This window comes from Onychomys torridus, chromosome 7 (assembly GCF_903995425.1).
Source record: "Onychomys torridus chromosome 7, mOncTor1.1, whole genome shotgun sequence".
In the NCBI taxonomy this organism is placed as follows: domain Eukaryota; kingdom Metazoa; phylum Chordata; class Mammalia; order Rodentia; family Cricetidae; genus Onychomys; species Onychomys torridus.
Window position 1 is genome coordinate 51,224,289 of NC_050449.1, and position 14,385 is coordinate 51,238,673.

A 14,385-nucleotide genomic window follows, 5' to 3' on the forward strand; every position below is an offset into this window, starting at 1 on the left:
CAATCTGTAATGAGATCTGGTGCCCTCTTCTGGCCTGCAGTCATACATGCTGTATATGTAATAAATAAATAAATCTTTAAAAACAAAACAAAACAAAACCAACAACAACAACAACAACAAAACAAGCTGGGCGGTGGTGGCACACGCCTTTAATCCCAGCACTGGGAGACAGGCAGGCGGATCTCTGTGAGTTCTAGGCCAGCCTGGTCTACAAATCGAGTTCCAGGAAAGGTGCAAAACTACAGAGAAACCCTGTGTGTATGTGTGTGTGTGTGGGGGTGTTGGGGAGATGTTGGGGTTGGGGTAGAACTCTTGCCTAGCAAGCGCAAGGCCCTGGGTTCGATCCTCAGCTCCAAAAAAATTAAAAATTAAAAAATAAAATAAAACAACAAGAACAAAAAAAACAAATAAAACCTAAGCTTTGGTTAGATCACAGCAATGCCATTCAATGGAGTAGGAGGAAGGGGAAGGATGCCTGTGATTAACATTCTTTATTCAGCTGGGTAACTTACTCCTCTTCTATTGGAAACCCATCCTTCACCCGGTTACATTCAGAACACCAGAAGCAGACTCTGTCTGCTGCTAGTTCAGAATTTCAGCCTTTTGAAATTATGTCATCTCCATCAGAAGGAATGTCCTTGATAGAAAATCAATCTTACTATCTTCTTTGTACTCCAGCACAATACCACACTGCCTGGTACATAATCAATTTGCTATTTGAACTAAAAATCTCTTCCACAGATACATAAACACATATACCATAGAGACAGTCCAGCCACCTCCTGTGTCAGTGGCAAGTATGAAATCTCCCAGTGTAGTTTTCTGTTCACTCTGTCTTGGTGGATGCAACAGATACCTCAAGCTAGGCCATCCTCTCCTTCCTCCCGTCTCCTGGACCACAGGCACATGTAGGCACACCACCCTGCTAGCAAGAGTGTGCAAGTGCTGGAGAAGGCCTGAGGGATTAGGAGCAGAGATTTCTTAGAACACTCTTGACTGCACAGGAATCTTGTTCTAAAACCAAATGATAGCCTGGGCGAATTTTACTCTGCACCCATATGCACACCCTGTACCCCTGTGCCTGAAAGCAAGAGGCCATTATTCAGCTATATTTTTGAGGCCACACTTTGCTTTCCCCACTCAAAATTGGCTCTGAGATGGAGATCCATTTCTTCCTCATAGCAGCAACAGCACACAATATATAGAGAGGTAAGTCTGACAGAGAAGTGACATCTTGTCAGTTGAAATGAAACAAGCTACGACAAATTGCTTTCCCGATTATCTAGTGAAAGATGTGTGTAAAAAAGTGCTTGGTCAGCTGGGTGGTGGCCCTCGGGAGGCAGAGGCAGGCGAATCTCTTTAAGTTCAAAGCCAGCCTGGTCTACAAAGTGAGTTCCATGACAGGCTCCAAAAGCTACACAGAGAAACCCTGTCTAAAAAAAAAAAAAAAAAAAAAAAAAAAAAGGGCTTGGTCAGGGATTGGACAGTGCACACACCAGGTCCAGAGGCAGACACTGTTACTAGTGTCCTTCCAAGCCAATAATCAAGCAGAAGCATTGTAGTTTTTTTCTGTTGTTGTTAAATTCAACCCCACATTGTAATTATAGTCACCAGAAATCTAGTATCATCTGGTGGCAACTAGCACAATGAATAATCAAGATGAATTATGCCTGTTAGGTCAGCAAAACCAGACCGTTATATTTGAAGCCCTTTCAAAGGGTGCAGTAGGTTGCCCTAATGCCCAATGATTTTGTTTGAGCCAGTAATTCCTGCTGGAAAGTCAATTATCCTGGGAGCTCCTATTGGCTGAAAGACATTTAATGGGGGATCATTGTGCTTCTGTTATGTCAGCTGTTTACTGTGGCAGCTCAATTTCCAACTCTGCAGCTAGAGATCCGAGGCTGACGCTCACAGGAGGATTCTTTATCAGTCTCTCAGATGAAAACACTGAGCATTTGCTAATTACAGTAACTTGCAGGCATTCCCAAGGCTCAGAAACTATGTCACTCTCAGTTGGAGGGAGAGGACCTAATCCACAACCTTGAATGAGCAGGGGCTTTCAGCAGTGGGGGAGGGGTGTGAGAACAAGCATGCCAGTGTGACCACCTTAGGGCTATGTGTGAAAATAAACACCCAACTGACGACAGAGAAGAGAAGAATGCTGGGGGTGGCAGGGGTGGGAAAGAGCTTGGTCCCACTATGTCTCCTCTACTTTCTCCAGTTCTGCCCCAATTGCAAGGGATTCCAAGCACTGGCTATTGGTACAAAGTAAGGAGCAGCTTATAATGTGTTTGGTCCAGAGAGGAGTCGGCAATAGGGGTGGAGTGGAGAGAGGAGAACAAAGAATTGGGAACTACATTATAAAGTGGATGCCAATATACTCTACAGGGACAGGAGTTTAGCCAGAAACACCTCTAACCCAATGACCACAGAGAAGGACGCTGGCCACAGGGCAGAAATGAGACACTTAACTTTATTTTTTAAGAATGAAAGGGAAAAAAAGGTTGCCTGAGTGTGTGAGCCTTCCTTCTCATGTTCTAAGGAAAAGACAGTCCATTTCTTTTCTTTTCTTTTTGGTTTCTCAAAACAGCGTTTCTCGGTGTAGCCCTGGCCGTCTTCAAACTCACCAGATCCACCTGCCTCTACCTCTCAAGTGCTGGGATTAAAGGAGTACAGCACACTGCCCGGTGACAGTTCATTTCTTAGTTTAAAATACTTGGTTGGGACCTATGCAGAAATCTCTCATTAGTATTTTGTCTTCAGGCAGTTATTAAATTCACTCTGCTTTGTACGCCTGCCCACAGACCAGCTAGGGTGCCAGTTTCTTCATGAAGCATCCTGGCTTCCCTTCTGAGTTGTCACCTCATGTTCTGGTTACTTTTTTTTTGGGGGGGGGGGTTGAGACAAGGTTTTTCTGTGCAGTTTTGGTGCCTGTCCTGGATCTCGCTCTGTAGACCAGGCTGGCCTTGAACTCACAGAGATCTGCCTGGCTCTGCCTCCCGAGTGCATCTCTAGTCTTAAACACCCTGAAGCTGTCTCCAGCTCTTAGCACAGAGACAGCCATGATACCTGCTGAGAGACATGGTCAGCTCCCCTGGGACTCACTGCCTCCTCCTGTCTCTCCTCCTGCCTGTGCTGGGAGGTTGGTTATAGAACCTTTTCAGTTTACAACTGACAGAATGCTATACATGGCTCAATTGTGCAATTCCAGTTTTCCTCACCTCTCATCAGGGTGTGGACATGACTAAAAAGTTATCAGCCCCCAATTAATTCTTCTTAGACATCCAGTGTGGCTGACAATACAACAGTGGGGAAAGGAGGGGAAAGCAGCAGCAGCTGGAGAATGAGTAAAACACATGCCAAGGGACAACTCAACTTTGGGGATCCCGAGGGAGGGTCCCTAAGATGAATAGGCTTTGATGCCACTTGCACAGGCAGCAGTATTAAACATCCCAGAACTGGGGTTACGAGAAATAAGAGTAGATGTCAACAGTAGCCAGAGGTTACTTATTGCCATTTACAGCCTCCTCTTACTTCAGAAATCCCTTTTAACATCTTTGATCTCACTAGACGCTCACAGGAAACTGACACTTATCTCGAAATATCCACCTAAGAGTAGTTTTAGCTGTCATACCCACATTCAACTCACGTCCACCAGGGAAACCAGACTATTTTCCCTTAAACTCCTTCAAAACAGAAGGGAAAGACTGGGAGAGGAGAGTATTTGTGGCTACAGTTTTCTCACTTGCTCCTACATACAGAAATGGCTCGAGTTGGGGACAGCATGGATCAAAGAACTTAGCAGCCACTTGCCCAAGGTCTTAGAGCTCCTAACAGGCAGCACCAGTGCTGGGTTTGCCTGGCTTGCTTGGTGACATCATGCAACTTCCTGAGTTGCAGAGAACAGCATAAAGTATCCTGCACAGGACAAATAAGAATGGAAAAAAAGGAGAGAAAGCAGCATGGAGAAGCCTGTCCACAGAATGGTTACATCATGGCCCAAGTGGCTCTTAAGGGGAGGGTCTTTCATTCTTGATCTGGCTTCATCTGTGTATTTCAGCCAAACAAAAATTGCCCTCACTTGTCCTGGAGAAGTATCTGAGGACACCAAAGAGGGGAAACCTTTACCTTACTTCTACCTCCAAAACAGACCATCTATTCTAGGAAGACCCTCTTTCCCCCAGGGGGACAAGAAGAAGGGAAGTGGAGGAAGAGAGAAGAGATTACATTTAAGGGACCAGAGAAATATGGTACCTAGCATCGTGAGACCATGTACACATAACGGTTTCAAAATAGAACAACTCAAAGTCTTAAATTACCTGACTGCTACTCAAATCAAAACACTGAACCTCCAACTCCTCAGTCCTAGAAGATCAACAAAGCAGAGGGAAAATGAATGGATTCATTTTTTTGAAAATCTAAAAAGCTGCCCATGGAGGAGGAGCCAGCCTCAGTCCCAGCAAAACTAGCACAGCTGGACAGAACTGGCCTGGAAGCTCTCAGGTCTACACATGAAGGCCTTCTTCTAACAGAACTGCCTGGCAATGGAGAAAGCCTTCTGAGGGAGTGAGCAGCTGCTTCGTTCTGGACGACTATCCATCTGGGATCTCAGGGTTTGGGATCTCCCACGAGGCAGGGGTTGGACCATGTGGCCTTTTTTCTCTTTTGTGAAGCCAAGATCCAATGATAAACTTATTCAGTCCAGATTTTCTTGAGAACACACCCCAGGGTGAGCAAGCTGCTGAGGAAAATAGCTCCCCTGCTTTCCAAAACAAAAGTGGTCTGCAGCACTAGGAGGATTACCCAAGAGTTGGAAAAACAAATTGGACATACACAGAGTAAAGCTACAAATATCAAATCAGAAACGCTTGGAAGGTAGGTTGAGGCTCAGAGCTGGAGGTTAAGGTGGCCTTGAGGAACATGGACTGAGGGGAGATTTATAGTTCAATTGATCACTGGGATAGAGGATAAACAAGGCATGTTTTGGCAGGAGGATGTAAGTACATCAAATCTAATAGCTAAAGTGGAAACAGACTGTGAAATGCCTTGAATACCAGGAGGAAATTTAAACTCTGAACTGTGGGCAGTGGGGAGGGAGGCAGTAGAAAATTTCTGAACTGAAAAAAAAAAAGTAAGATGAAATCAAACTTCTGGAGAGTTTTAACAAACGATTTTTGTTGGAAAAATATAATCTATACATATGAATGTACAGACAACTAATGGAGCGGGGCTTATAGGTGTCTTTTACTTTTCAGTTTTTTCTGTTCTATTCATTCATATACAAACTTCCGCTCTCCTAGGATATACTGCAATTTCTAAGAAGTGCTGAGAAAAAAAACAAAAACAAAAACCGAAGACAGATGAAAGCCTCTGACTTAGTGGAGCTTAGACTCTCACGTAGGGAGATAGACAATCTAAAAAATGATCTGTGCTGAGGATGTAGCTTAGTGGGTGTGCTCATGCTAGTTCCTGGGTTCAATTCCCAACGCTGGGGTGGGGTGGGGCAAAACAAATCCCATTTATATCTAGAAGGCTTGCTTGTTTCGAATTTGAGGTTTTAAAGGGTTTTTTTGTTGTTTTGTTTTTTTTAAATGTGTATGGGTGCCGGGTGGCAGTGGCACACATCTTTAATGCCAGCACTTGGGAGGCAGAGCCAGGCGGGTCTCCATGAGTTTGAGGCCAGCCTGGTTTACAGATCGAGATCCAGGACAGGCACCAAAACTACATGGAGAAACCCTGTCTTGAAAAAAAACAAACAAAAAACCCAAACAAACAAAAAATGTGTATGGGTGTTTTTACCTACATGTATGTCTGTGTACCTGGTGTATCTGATGTCCCTGGAGGCCAGAAAAAGGTGTCAGAAACCTTGGAACTAGAGTTACAAATGTTTGTTAGCCACCATGTGGATACTGGGAATTGAACCCTGGTCTATGAAGAGCAGCCAGTGTTATTATCTGCCAAGCCATTGCTCCAGTCCTCTGTCTATGCTTTCTTTAATCATTAAATTTTTTTTTCTACATTAGCTTTTTTTGTTTTTTGTTTTTTTTTTTTTAAACAGGGTCTCACTAGTTCCAGGCTGGCCTTGAACTCAGAGATCTGTCTCTGCCTCCCAACTGCTGGGATTCAAGACATACGTCATTAAGACTAGTCCTCCATTAACTTTTAAAAAATATTTATTTTATTTGTATGTGTATATGTGTGCTTATATGTGTACCACATGTATGCAGGAGCCCTTGGAGGTCAGGAGAGGGCAGTAGACCCCTTAGAACTGGAGTTAGGTGGCTGTAGGCCAGGTCCTCTCCAAGAGTAGCTGGTGCTCTAAATCACTGAGCCATCTCTCTAATCCCTACATTAACTTGTGACTCATGTGTCAAGATCTACTGTATGCTCCCTGGCCCTCAACCCAGTAATGAAGGCTAGTACTTAGAGCATACTGGAAGGACAGAATAACCTATCACAGAAACATCTTCACAGAGCTAGTCTTTCACACAAAAGAACAGTCTGACTCTTCATTTACAAAAATATCTTTTTAATGCCCCCCCACACCCCATGGTGATTTACAATGCCAATATATTGTTTGTATAAACAATGATGGGTGGGTGGTTTTGTCAACCCTGAGAAACTGGGTTGGGGAGGGGAGCAGCAGAACCAGGGGAAATGACTCTCCTAAGAAGCAGCCAACTCAGAGAATCAGCTGGATTGGGCTGAGGGGATGAAAGAGAGGATGACTGAACTCTTAAGGGAGAGAAATATGTTCCTGTGCAAATAGAGAGAAGCCAGGCAGGGGATCAAGCAGGAAGCCTTTGAGCACTAATGAAAACAGACCACTGTCTAGGGGATAGGGTGACAGTACCAATCCTGCAGCTAGAAAGAAAGCCAGGTTACAGAAGCAGAAGCCAAAGGCTCATTATTGCCAAGTGTGGAAAAAAGGTGAAAAATTAGCAAATACCTCCAGACCCAAGAAGGCTTGGCTTTTGTTTTCACTTAGAGTGGGGGTGGGGGTAACCCCACCAGACCACGCCTCTAAGACTTCAGGAGCCAGCACTGCATTCCTCAGAGCCCTACTTCCCCAGAGACAGGAGCCTGACTTTAAAAGCAATTAAGTATCTAGGCTATTTTAGGATTACTCCTTGACCACCTGGAATATCTTATTAAAGCACAGCTCAGATGTCCAAAGCAATTTTAGTTCCCATTCTTCACTTCTCCTCAAGGCAAAAATTAACCCTTTTCCCTAGGGTTAAGTACAAGGGTGAAGCTACCGCAGCTCTTCACTTGGGATTTCTACATTCTGACACCTAAGAAATTGTCCTTAAAAAAGGAAAAAGGTAGGAAGAAAATTTTCTCTCCTTAACACCTTGGTGCTAACTGATAACTCTTAGGAGATTCTTGAACATTCTCTGAAAAGACAAAACGGTAATGCATTTCCTGTCTACTTTATAATCTAATAGATATGAGCCCCAAGGGCAAGTATCTAGGCAAATTCCTAGGAACTGAACCTCAAAGCAGTCATTAGCAAAATCACCAGGCTTCAAAGGCACTGATCTCAAGCTCTTGGATACCAATTAATGGCTCTGAAATATAGTTCCTATCTAAAGTATTCAGGCTGAATATGGCTGTTTTTGTTTTCCCTATAATAAGCAACACATAACTGGCTATCTTTGTCCAGATCCATGGCTCAGTATTATATGTGCCATGTATGTGACAGCTTTCCTGATGACCTAGCTGGTGGTGTTGCAATGTTAAAAGTCCATTTCCTAGATCTTAGTATGAAGAAAAGCAATTGCAGGAAGCAATGAGACACAGAAAGGTAAGGGGCAGGATTACAGGAGAATCCTAAGGGGAGAGAGAAGCCCCAGGAAGTAAAATAGATACTGTTAGAAGCTACACTGTTGGACTACAAAACCTTCCTGATAAGATCAGGATTACTGCTCTTAACTAAATCACTCTAGCCCTGGAAGCACTGGAATTATAATTATCAGATGCTCACCTTCCGCTGTCAGGTAACTTTAGCAGGAACCAGAAAGAGCTTGCCCACCTCCCACTAGCAACAGAGATCATTCAAACTTGGTGGCTTGGAAAAAGAGCCAAGTGACACTTCTGATTAAGCAGCAGAAAGGGGGCAGGGTGGAGAAAGGAGAGGACATTATTCTACGTTCTCATCTAGATACAAATCAAGCCATGCAATCAGGAAGACTGGCAGAAATGATGTGTTTCTCTGAATGAGGGAGAAAGATGAAAATACGAAGTTGGGGATGAGAGGACCCAATGCCAAGAGGTGAAGTGCAAATGGTCTAGGAAGAAAGCCCAGCTCCTTCCTTCTCTGTGGAACCCAGCACTACAGCCTTTGCAACCTCTGAGCTTCTTGCTTCTGACAAGACTGCTGACGTGGTCCTGGAGCTTCCTCAGAGCTACAGAGCCTGTGAGACCAACTATGACACAACAGGACAAATAGCTAAGAGATCAGGAGCCTGGCCAGCCACGGCTCTCAAAGTCTCATAAAACACAATTTAAATGTATACGAAGCAAACATTTAAGAGGGAAAAAAAAATCTATCATGCAGCAGTTTATAAATGTTTTTTTAAAAGTTTCATCTATTTATTTGGTCTGGGTTCTGTGTAGCAAAACGGGCTGGAACTTTCAGCTTTCCTGTTTCAACTTCCCAAATGTTGGGAGGACAGATATGAGCTACCAGGCCCAGGATAATATTTAATTTAACTTATTTATGTGTATGTGTCTGTGTAGATATGTGCACATTCATGTGATACCACAGAGGGTATCAGATCTAGAAGCTTGAGTCACAGGGGCCAGCAAACATGGTGCATATTCCTCACAAGAGCAGCAGGTGCTCTGAACCACTGAGCCATCTCTCTGGTCCTTCAAGCCCATTTGTTGAACTCTAAGTTTGTACTCTGAATTCCCTATAATGAACTGCCTGTTCATTAGCAGTTTTGTACTTTTTTTGATTCTGAGATAAGTGACTATAAACATGAGTAAGGGGTGAAATATAGCTTTGTGGTTAAACAGAGCTTGCCTAGCATGTAAAAGAACCTAGGTTCAATCTTCAGTACTACGAAAGAAATAAACAAGAAGCCATGCATAAACACAGCTTCAGAGCTGGCGGTGATGACACGTGCCTTTAATCCCAGAGCTCAGGAGGCAGAGGTAGGCAGATCTGTGAGTTCGAGGTCAGTGCAGTCTATAGAGTGAGATCCAGGATAGCCAGGGCTACATAAAGAAACCCTGTCTCGAAAAATAAACAACAACAAAATAATAGCTTCATGAATATTTATAAAAGCCAGCCACAGTATTGAGAAAAAGAAAGTTGAAGTACAATACATAGGGTTTCTGTTTTTGTTAAAAATATAAACAGATTGTGATTTTTAAAAATCTGAAAAGGTATAGACTTATCAAGAAACCACCCCAAAGTCCTGCTGACTTTTACTTCACATGTTTTAAATACATTTGACAGATATGATGATTCAAGTCTGTAATCCCAGTACTTGGGAGGCAGAGGCAGGAGGATCCTAAGTTTGAGGCCAGCAAAGACTACAGTAACATCCTGTCTCAAATTTCTAAAAACTATATTTTATTTTATTGAGACAGAATCTTACTATGTAACTCTGGATGGCCTGGTGCTTGCTCTGTAGATCAGCCTATCCTTGAACTCACAGAGATCCACCTGCCTCGGCCTCCCTAGTACTGGATTAAAAGTGTGTACTAAATGAAAAAATAAATAAATAAAAAGGAAAAGAAAGGAACATGATTGCTTCTAGGTATGGTGGAGAAGGTTGAGTGTACATATGTGGGAGAGCACAGCCAGAGGTAGACACAGGGACATCTGGGAGAGTCCAGAGTGGACATGTCCAGACTGAGCTGTGCCATGTAGGGAGAGGGGGAGGGGGAGGAAGAGGGAAGAAAGGGAAGCAGGTGTAGCAGCCAGGAGGCCAAAGGTACAAAGAGAGCAGGCAACCAAAATGGTTGAATCTTATTGGGAAGAACAGTCCAGGCCCCTGGGTAGGAGGTGGGATATGTCAGCCAGGAGGGCCCTGTAAACAGGTCGGGATTGAGGGATTGGTGGCCAGGTCTGCTTTGATATGTTAGTAAGCACCTCAGCCATTTGTCCTGTGTTTGAAATCTAACGTGTATCACTATTAATTAAATTTTAAAAATGAAACTTTAGCATTTATTTAAAGAATAAAAATTTTGCAGACTAATCAGTAATAAAAGCCAAGCACAAAATTGTATATAGAATAAAATAATAAACCTATAGTAGGCATTTTCCTTTAAAATACAAAGGATATACCACTTTGTATGTATGACTACAGTTGATTGTATCTTTTCTTTATAAATTTGTGTATTTTCCTTATTTCCTAAAATGAGCCCAAATGACTCCTACAATCAGAGGAAAAAACCCATCCTATACATTGATTACTGAGACAGGGTCTTAAGCAGTCTAGGACTGGAGTATTGCAGCTGAGGATGACATTGAACTTTTAGCCCTCTAGCCTCTGCAGAAGTCAAGACACCAAACACCCATTTTATGTGGTTCTGGGGATTGAACCTAAAACTTTGTGAAGACTAGACAAGCACTGTACTGAGCTCCAGACCACAAAGTTACTTTTAAAGTGATGAAACCATTGAGAGACTATACTTCTCAGAAGGGAGCACAGGGCTGCAAGCCAGATTTGCCTGGGTTCACTGCCCAGCCTCCTTCTGGTGAGACCACATACAGCCTACTTCCCTCTTTCCTCAGCTGTCAATAAAACAGAACAAATGGGAATGATGGCAGGGCTTGCCTAACACAGCTCAATGACATAAAGCCAGTAATTGCCAGGGCAGGTCAAAAAATCCTAGTTGTTAAAAAACAAAGAGGCAAACAAAACCACTATCAAGGATAATCTGATGTAGAAGAATTCTACTGACTCCCCCCCCCCCCCCCCTTTTTTTTGGTTTTTCAAGACAGGGTTTCTCCATGTAGTTTTGGTGCCTGTCCTGGATCTGGCTCTGTAAAACACACAGAGACCAGCCTGGCTCTGCCTCTCGAGTGCTGGGATTAAAGGCGTGTGCCGTCGCCGCCGCCACCGCCACCGCCACCTGGCAGACTTCCCCCATTCTTTTTTTTTTTCCTTTTGGTTTTTGAGACAGGGTTTCTCTGTAGCTTTGGAGACTGTCCTGGACTAGCTCTGTAGACCAGGCTGGCCTGGAACTCACAGAGATCCACCTGCCTCTGCCTCCCGAGTACTGGGATTATAGGCGTGTGCCACCACCACCCGGCTCCCCCATTCTTAACCCTATAGAAATGCTAGATAAATTTAACTCTATACCTCCTACACAGAACTAAGCATGAAATCAAGAAAGGGCTTCACAAGTAGAAATCAGAGCAAGTGCTAAAGCTGATGGCTAAAGAACGTCACCCAACTAGTTTTTAAATTTTTAATTGTAATAATTTATTCCTTTTTATATATTTATTGTGGGGGGGGTTGTGAGCCTTGACCCATGTCTCCTTCCACTATGTAGGTCTTAGGGGGCCAAACTTAACTCAGAGATCTGCTTGTTTTCTGCCTCTTGAGTGCTGGGATTAAAGGTGTGTACTACCACGCCTGGGGCCCCCAGCAATAGTTCTTAATAGGGGTGAGGAACAGGATTTAGTCATTTCCCCCACCCCTAGAATTCAAGTTGCAGGTCTCTGGCATGTCAAGAACCAGACCTGAAATAACTGGGCCTGGCAAACCTGCACACCAGGTCGGAGGCAGCATCGAACTTTGCCATCACCACACAGCACCCACTGAAAGTCAGGCTCTTAATAGGCACAAATGTACACTTTAAATCCACACCAGCCAAACCAAAGGAAGCAGCTAAGCAGGGGAAACCCCAGCAGAAGAGAAAACAAAGTCTTCCAGAAATAAACCCCCGCAAAATGAGCTTACCAAGAAAACAGCAAATTAGCACAAAAGGAAATGTACTCTTATGCAGGAGAGGACAAGACAAAAGGAAAAACATGCATCGGAATTTAAAAGCACGTATCAAAGGAATGGTCAAATATGGATACTTGAAAGAAAGCTAAGCAAAGTCTTTTCACTTCTTTTGTATGCTTGAAGCTTCTATAACAAAAAAGGTTTTGTTTTTGTTTTTTTTTTCTGAGACAGGGTTTCTCTGTGTAACAGTCCTAGTTGTCCTGATCTCACTGTAGATCAGGCTGGCCTCAAAGTCACTGAGATCTGACTGCCTCTGCCTCCCAATTGCTGGGATTAAAAGTGTGCACCACCACTGCCCAGCCAAAAAAGCTTTTTTCAAACATTTTTTATTTTACTTTATGTATATGATCATTTTGCCTGCATGCATGTCTGTACACCACTTATGTGCTCCTGGAAATGGCGTTACAGACAGTTGTGAGCTGCCATGTGGGTGCTGGGAATTGAACCTGGGTTCTCTGGAAGAGCAGTCAGTGCTCTCAACCTCTGAGCCATCTTTCCAGCCCAACAAAAAAGTTTAAACAAATCCTATGATTCATAGTTTAAAGAAACTAAAGGAATTAGCTAGGCAGTAGTGCACATCTTTTTTTTTTTTTTAAATAATTTATTTAAATTTATGTGCATTGGTGTGAAGGTGTCAGATCCCCTGGAAACTGGAGTTACAGGCAGTTGTGAGCTGCCATGTGGGTGCTGGGAATTGAACCTGGGTCCTCTGGAAGAGCAGCCAGTGCTCTTAACCACTGAGCCATCTCTCCAGCCCAGTAGTGCACATCTTTAATTGCAGTACTCAGAAGGCAGAGGCAGGCAGATCTCTGTGAGTTAGAGGCTAGCATGATCTACAAAGTAAGAGTTCCAGGACAGCTAGGGCTATGTAGAGAGACCCTGTCTTAAAAAAAAACAAATGAACAACAACAAAAAAAAACACCCCCCTCAAAAAAAAAATATATATTTTATTTATTTTTCTCCAAGCACTTGCTTTGAAAGCATGGGGACCCAAGTTCGATTCCCAGAACCCACATACAAATGCACATGCTTGTGTTCCTATCAGTGGGGAGACAGAGTTAGAAGGATCCCTGGGGCTTACTGGCCAATGCTCCTGTGGATGACACATACCCCCAAGCATGCACCTGAACATACAAAATTGACCAAGAAAAAAACTGTCCAAGAAAAAAAATAGTTAGTGGAAATAGAGGAAATGACCACAAATCAGGCTTATGGGACAGAACAGGGTTCAAATGGAATAGATAAAAGAGAGTCCAAATCTAGAATACTTTGTGTCAAGCACAAAATAGTGGAGTAAAATCTTAAAAAACAAAGATTTACAAAGATCAGCAACCAGGCTCACACCATGCTACACTCTCCAACAAGAAAAATGGGATTAAGGAAGACAAAATAATGGTCAATGTAGGGACCCAGGGTCCACAGGGCTGCGAACAAAGTACAAAAGGAAAAAAAGAAAGAGATGGGGTTGGGGATTTAGCTCAGTGGTAGAGCACTAGCCTAGCAAGCACAAGGCCTCAGCTTAAAAAAAAAATAAAGAAAGAGATGAAGAAACGATGGCTGAATTTATTACAAACTTAAAAACTCAGTGAAGAACTAAAGAAAAATAAAGCTAGAGAGTAGAATATAAGTAGTGGTGAGGAAAAAAAAATACATAAACTTGTTAAGTATAGAGAATTGGCCAGTCGGTGGTGGCGCCAGCCTTTAATCCCAGCACTCAGGAAGCAGAGGCAGGTGAAATCTCTTTGAGTTCAGGCCACCCTGGTCTACAGAGCAAGATCCAGGACAGGCTCCAAACCCTGTCTCGGAAAACCAAAACCAAACAAAAAAGAAAAAAAAAAAAAAAGAATTGACTTTTAAGGGGGAAAGAACTGGAGAAAGGCAAAAACAAACCAAACTGGAACTAAAGTACAAACCACAAGAAGCTCCAAGTCAGAACTGGGGTGTCAGAAGTTAAACACAGAATTACTTAGGTGCTAAGGTTTGCTGAAAGAGTAAGGATGCAAATTTCAATCTAAAAGTAACCAATAAAAATGTGCTGGGGATAAGTGGAGGTAGGGTGATTCAGCAGGTATAGGCACTTGCCATCCAGCCTGACGACCTGGTTCAATCCCTAGGAGGCACATGGTAGAAAGGGAGAACCTCCAAGTTAACTTGACTTCCACATGTACGCTATGGCATGTATTTGTACACACACACTCTAAATAAATATAATTTTAAAAATGCCTGTCATCTCAGCTACTCAGGAGGCTAAGGCAAGAGCGTGACTCAAGCCTATGAGTTGGGGACTAATCTAGGTAAAAGTGAGACCTACATCTCAAAAAAATAAAAAGTAACCAACAGAAGAATAGAAAGTAAAGTTTCTAAAACCATGTAAGAGATAAAGAATAAGTAAAGACAACACCTAAATAAA

At 43.1% G+C, this 14,385-nt stretch overlaps 1 protein-coding gene across 1 annotated transcript in view; it reads right to left on the reverse strand.

The window, feature by feature from the left end:
- Nucleotides 1-14,385, reverse strand: part of Arid3b (AT-rich interaction domain 3B) — a 52,137-nt gene that overhangs the window by 23,303 nt on the left and 14,449 nt on the right. The window lies entirely within an intron of this gene.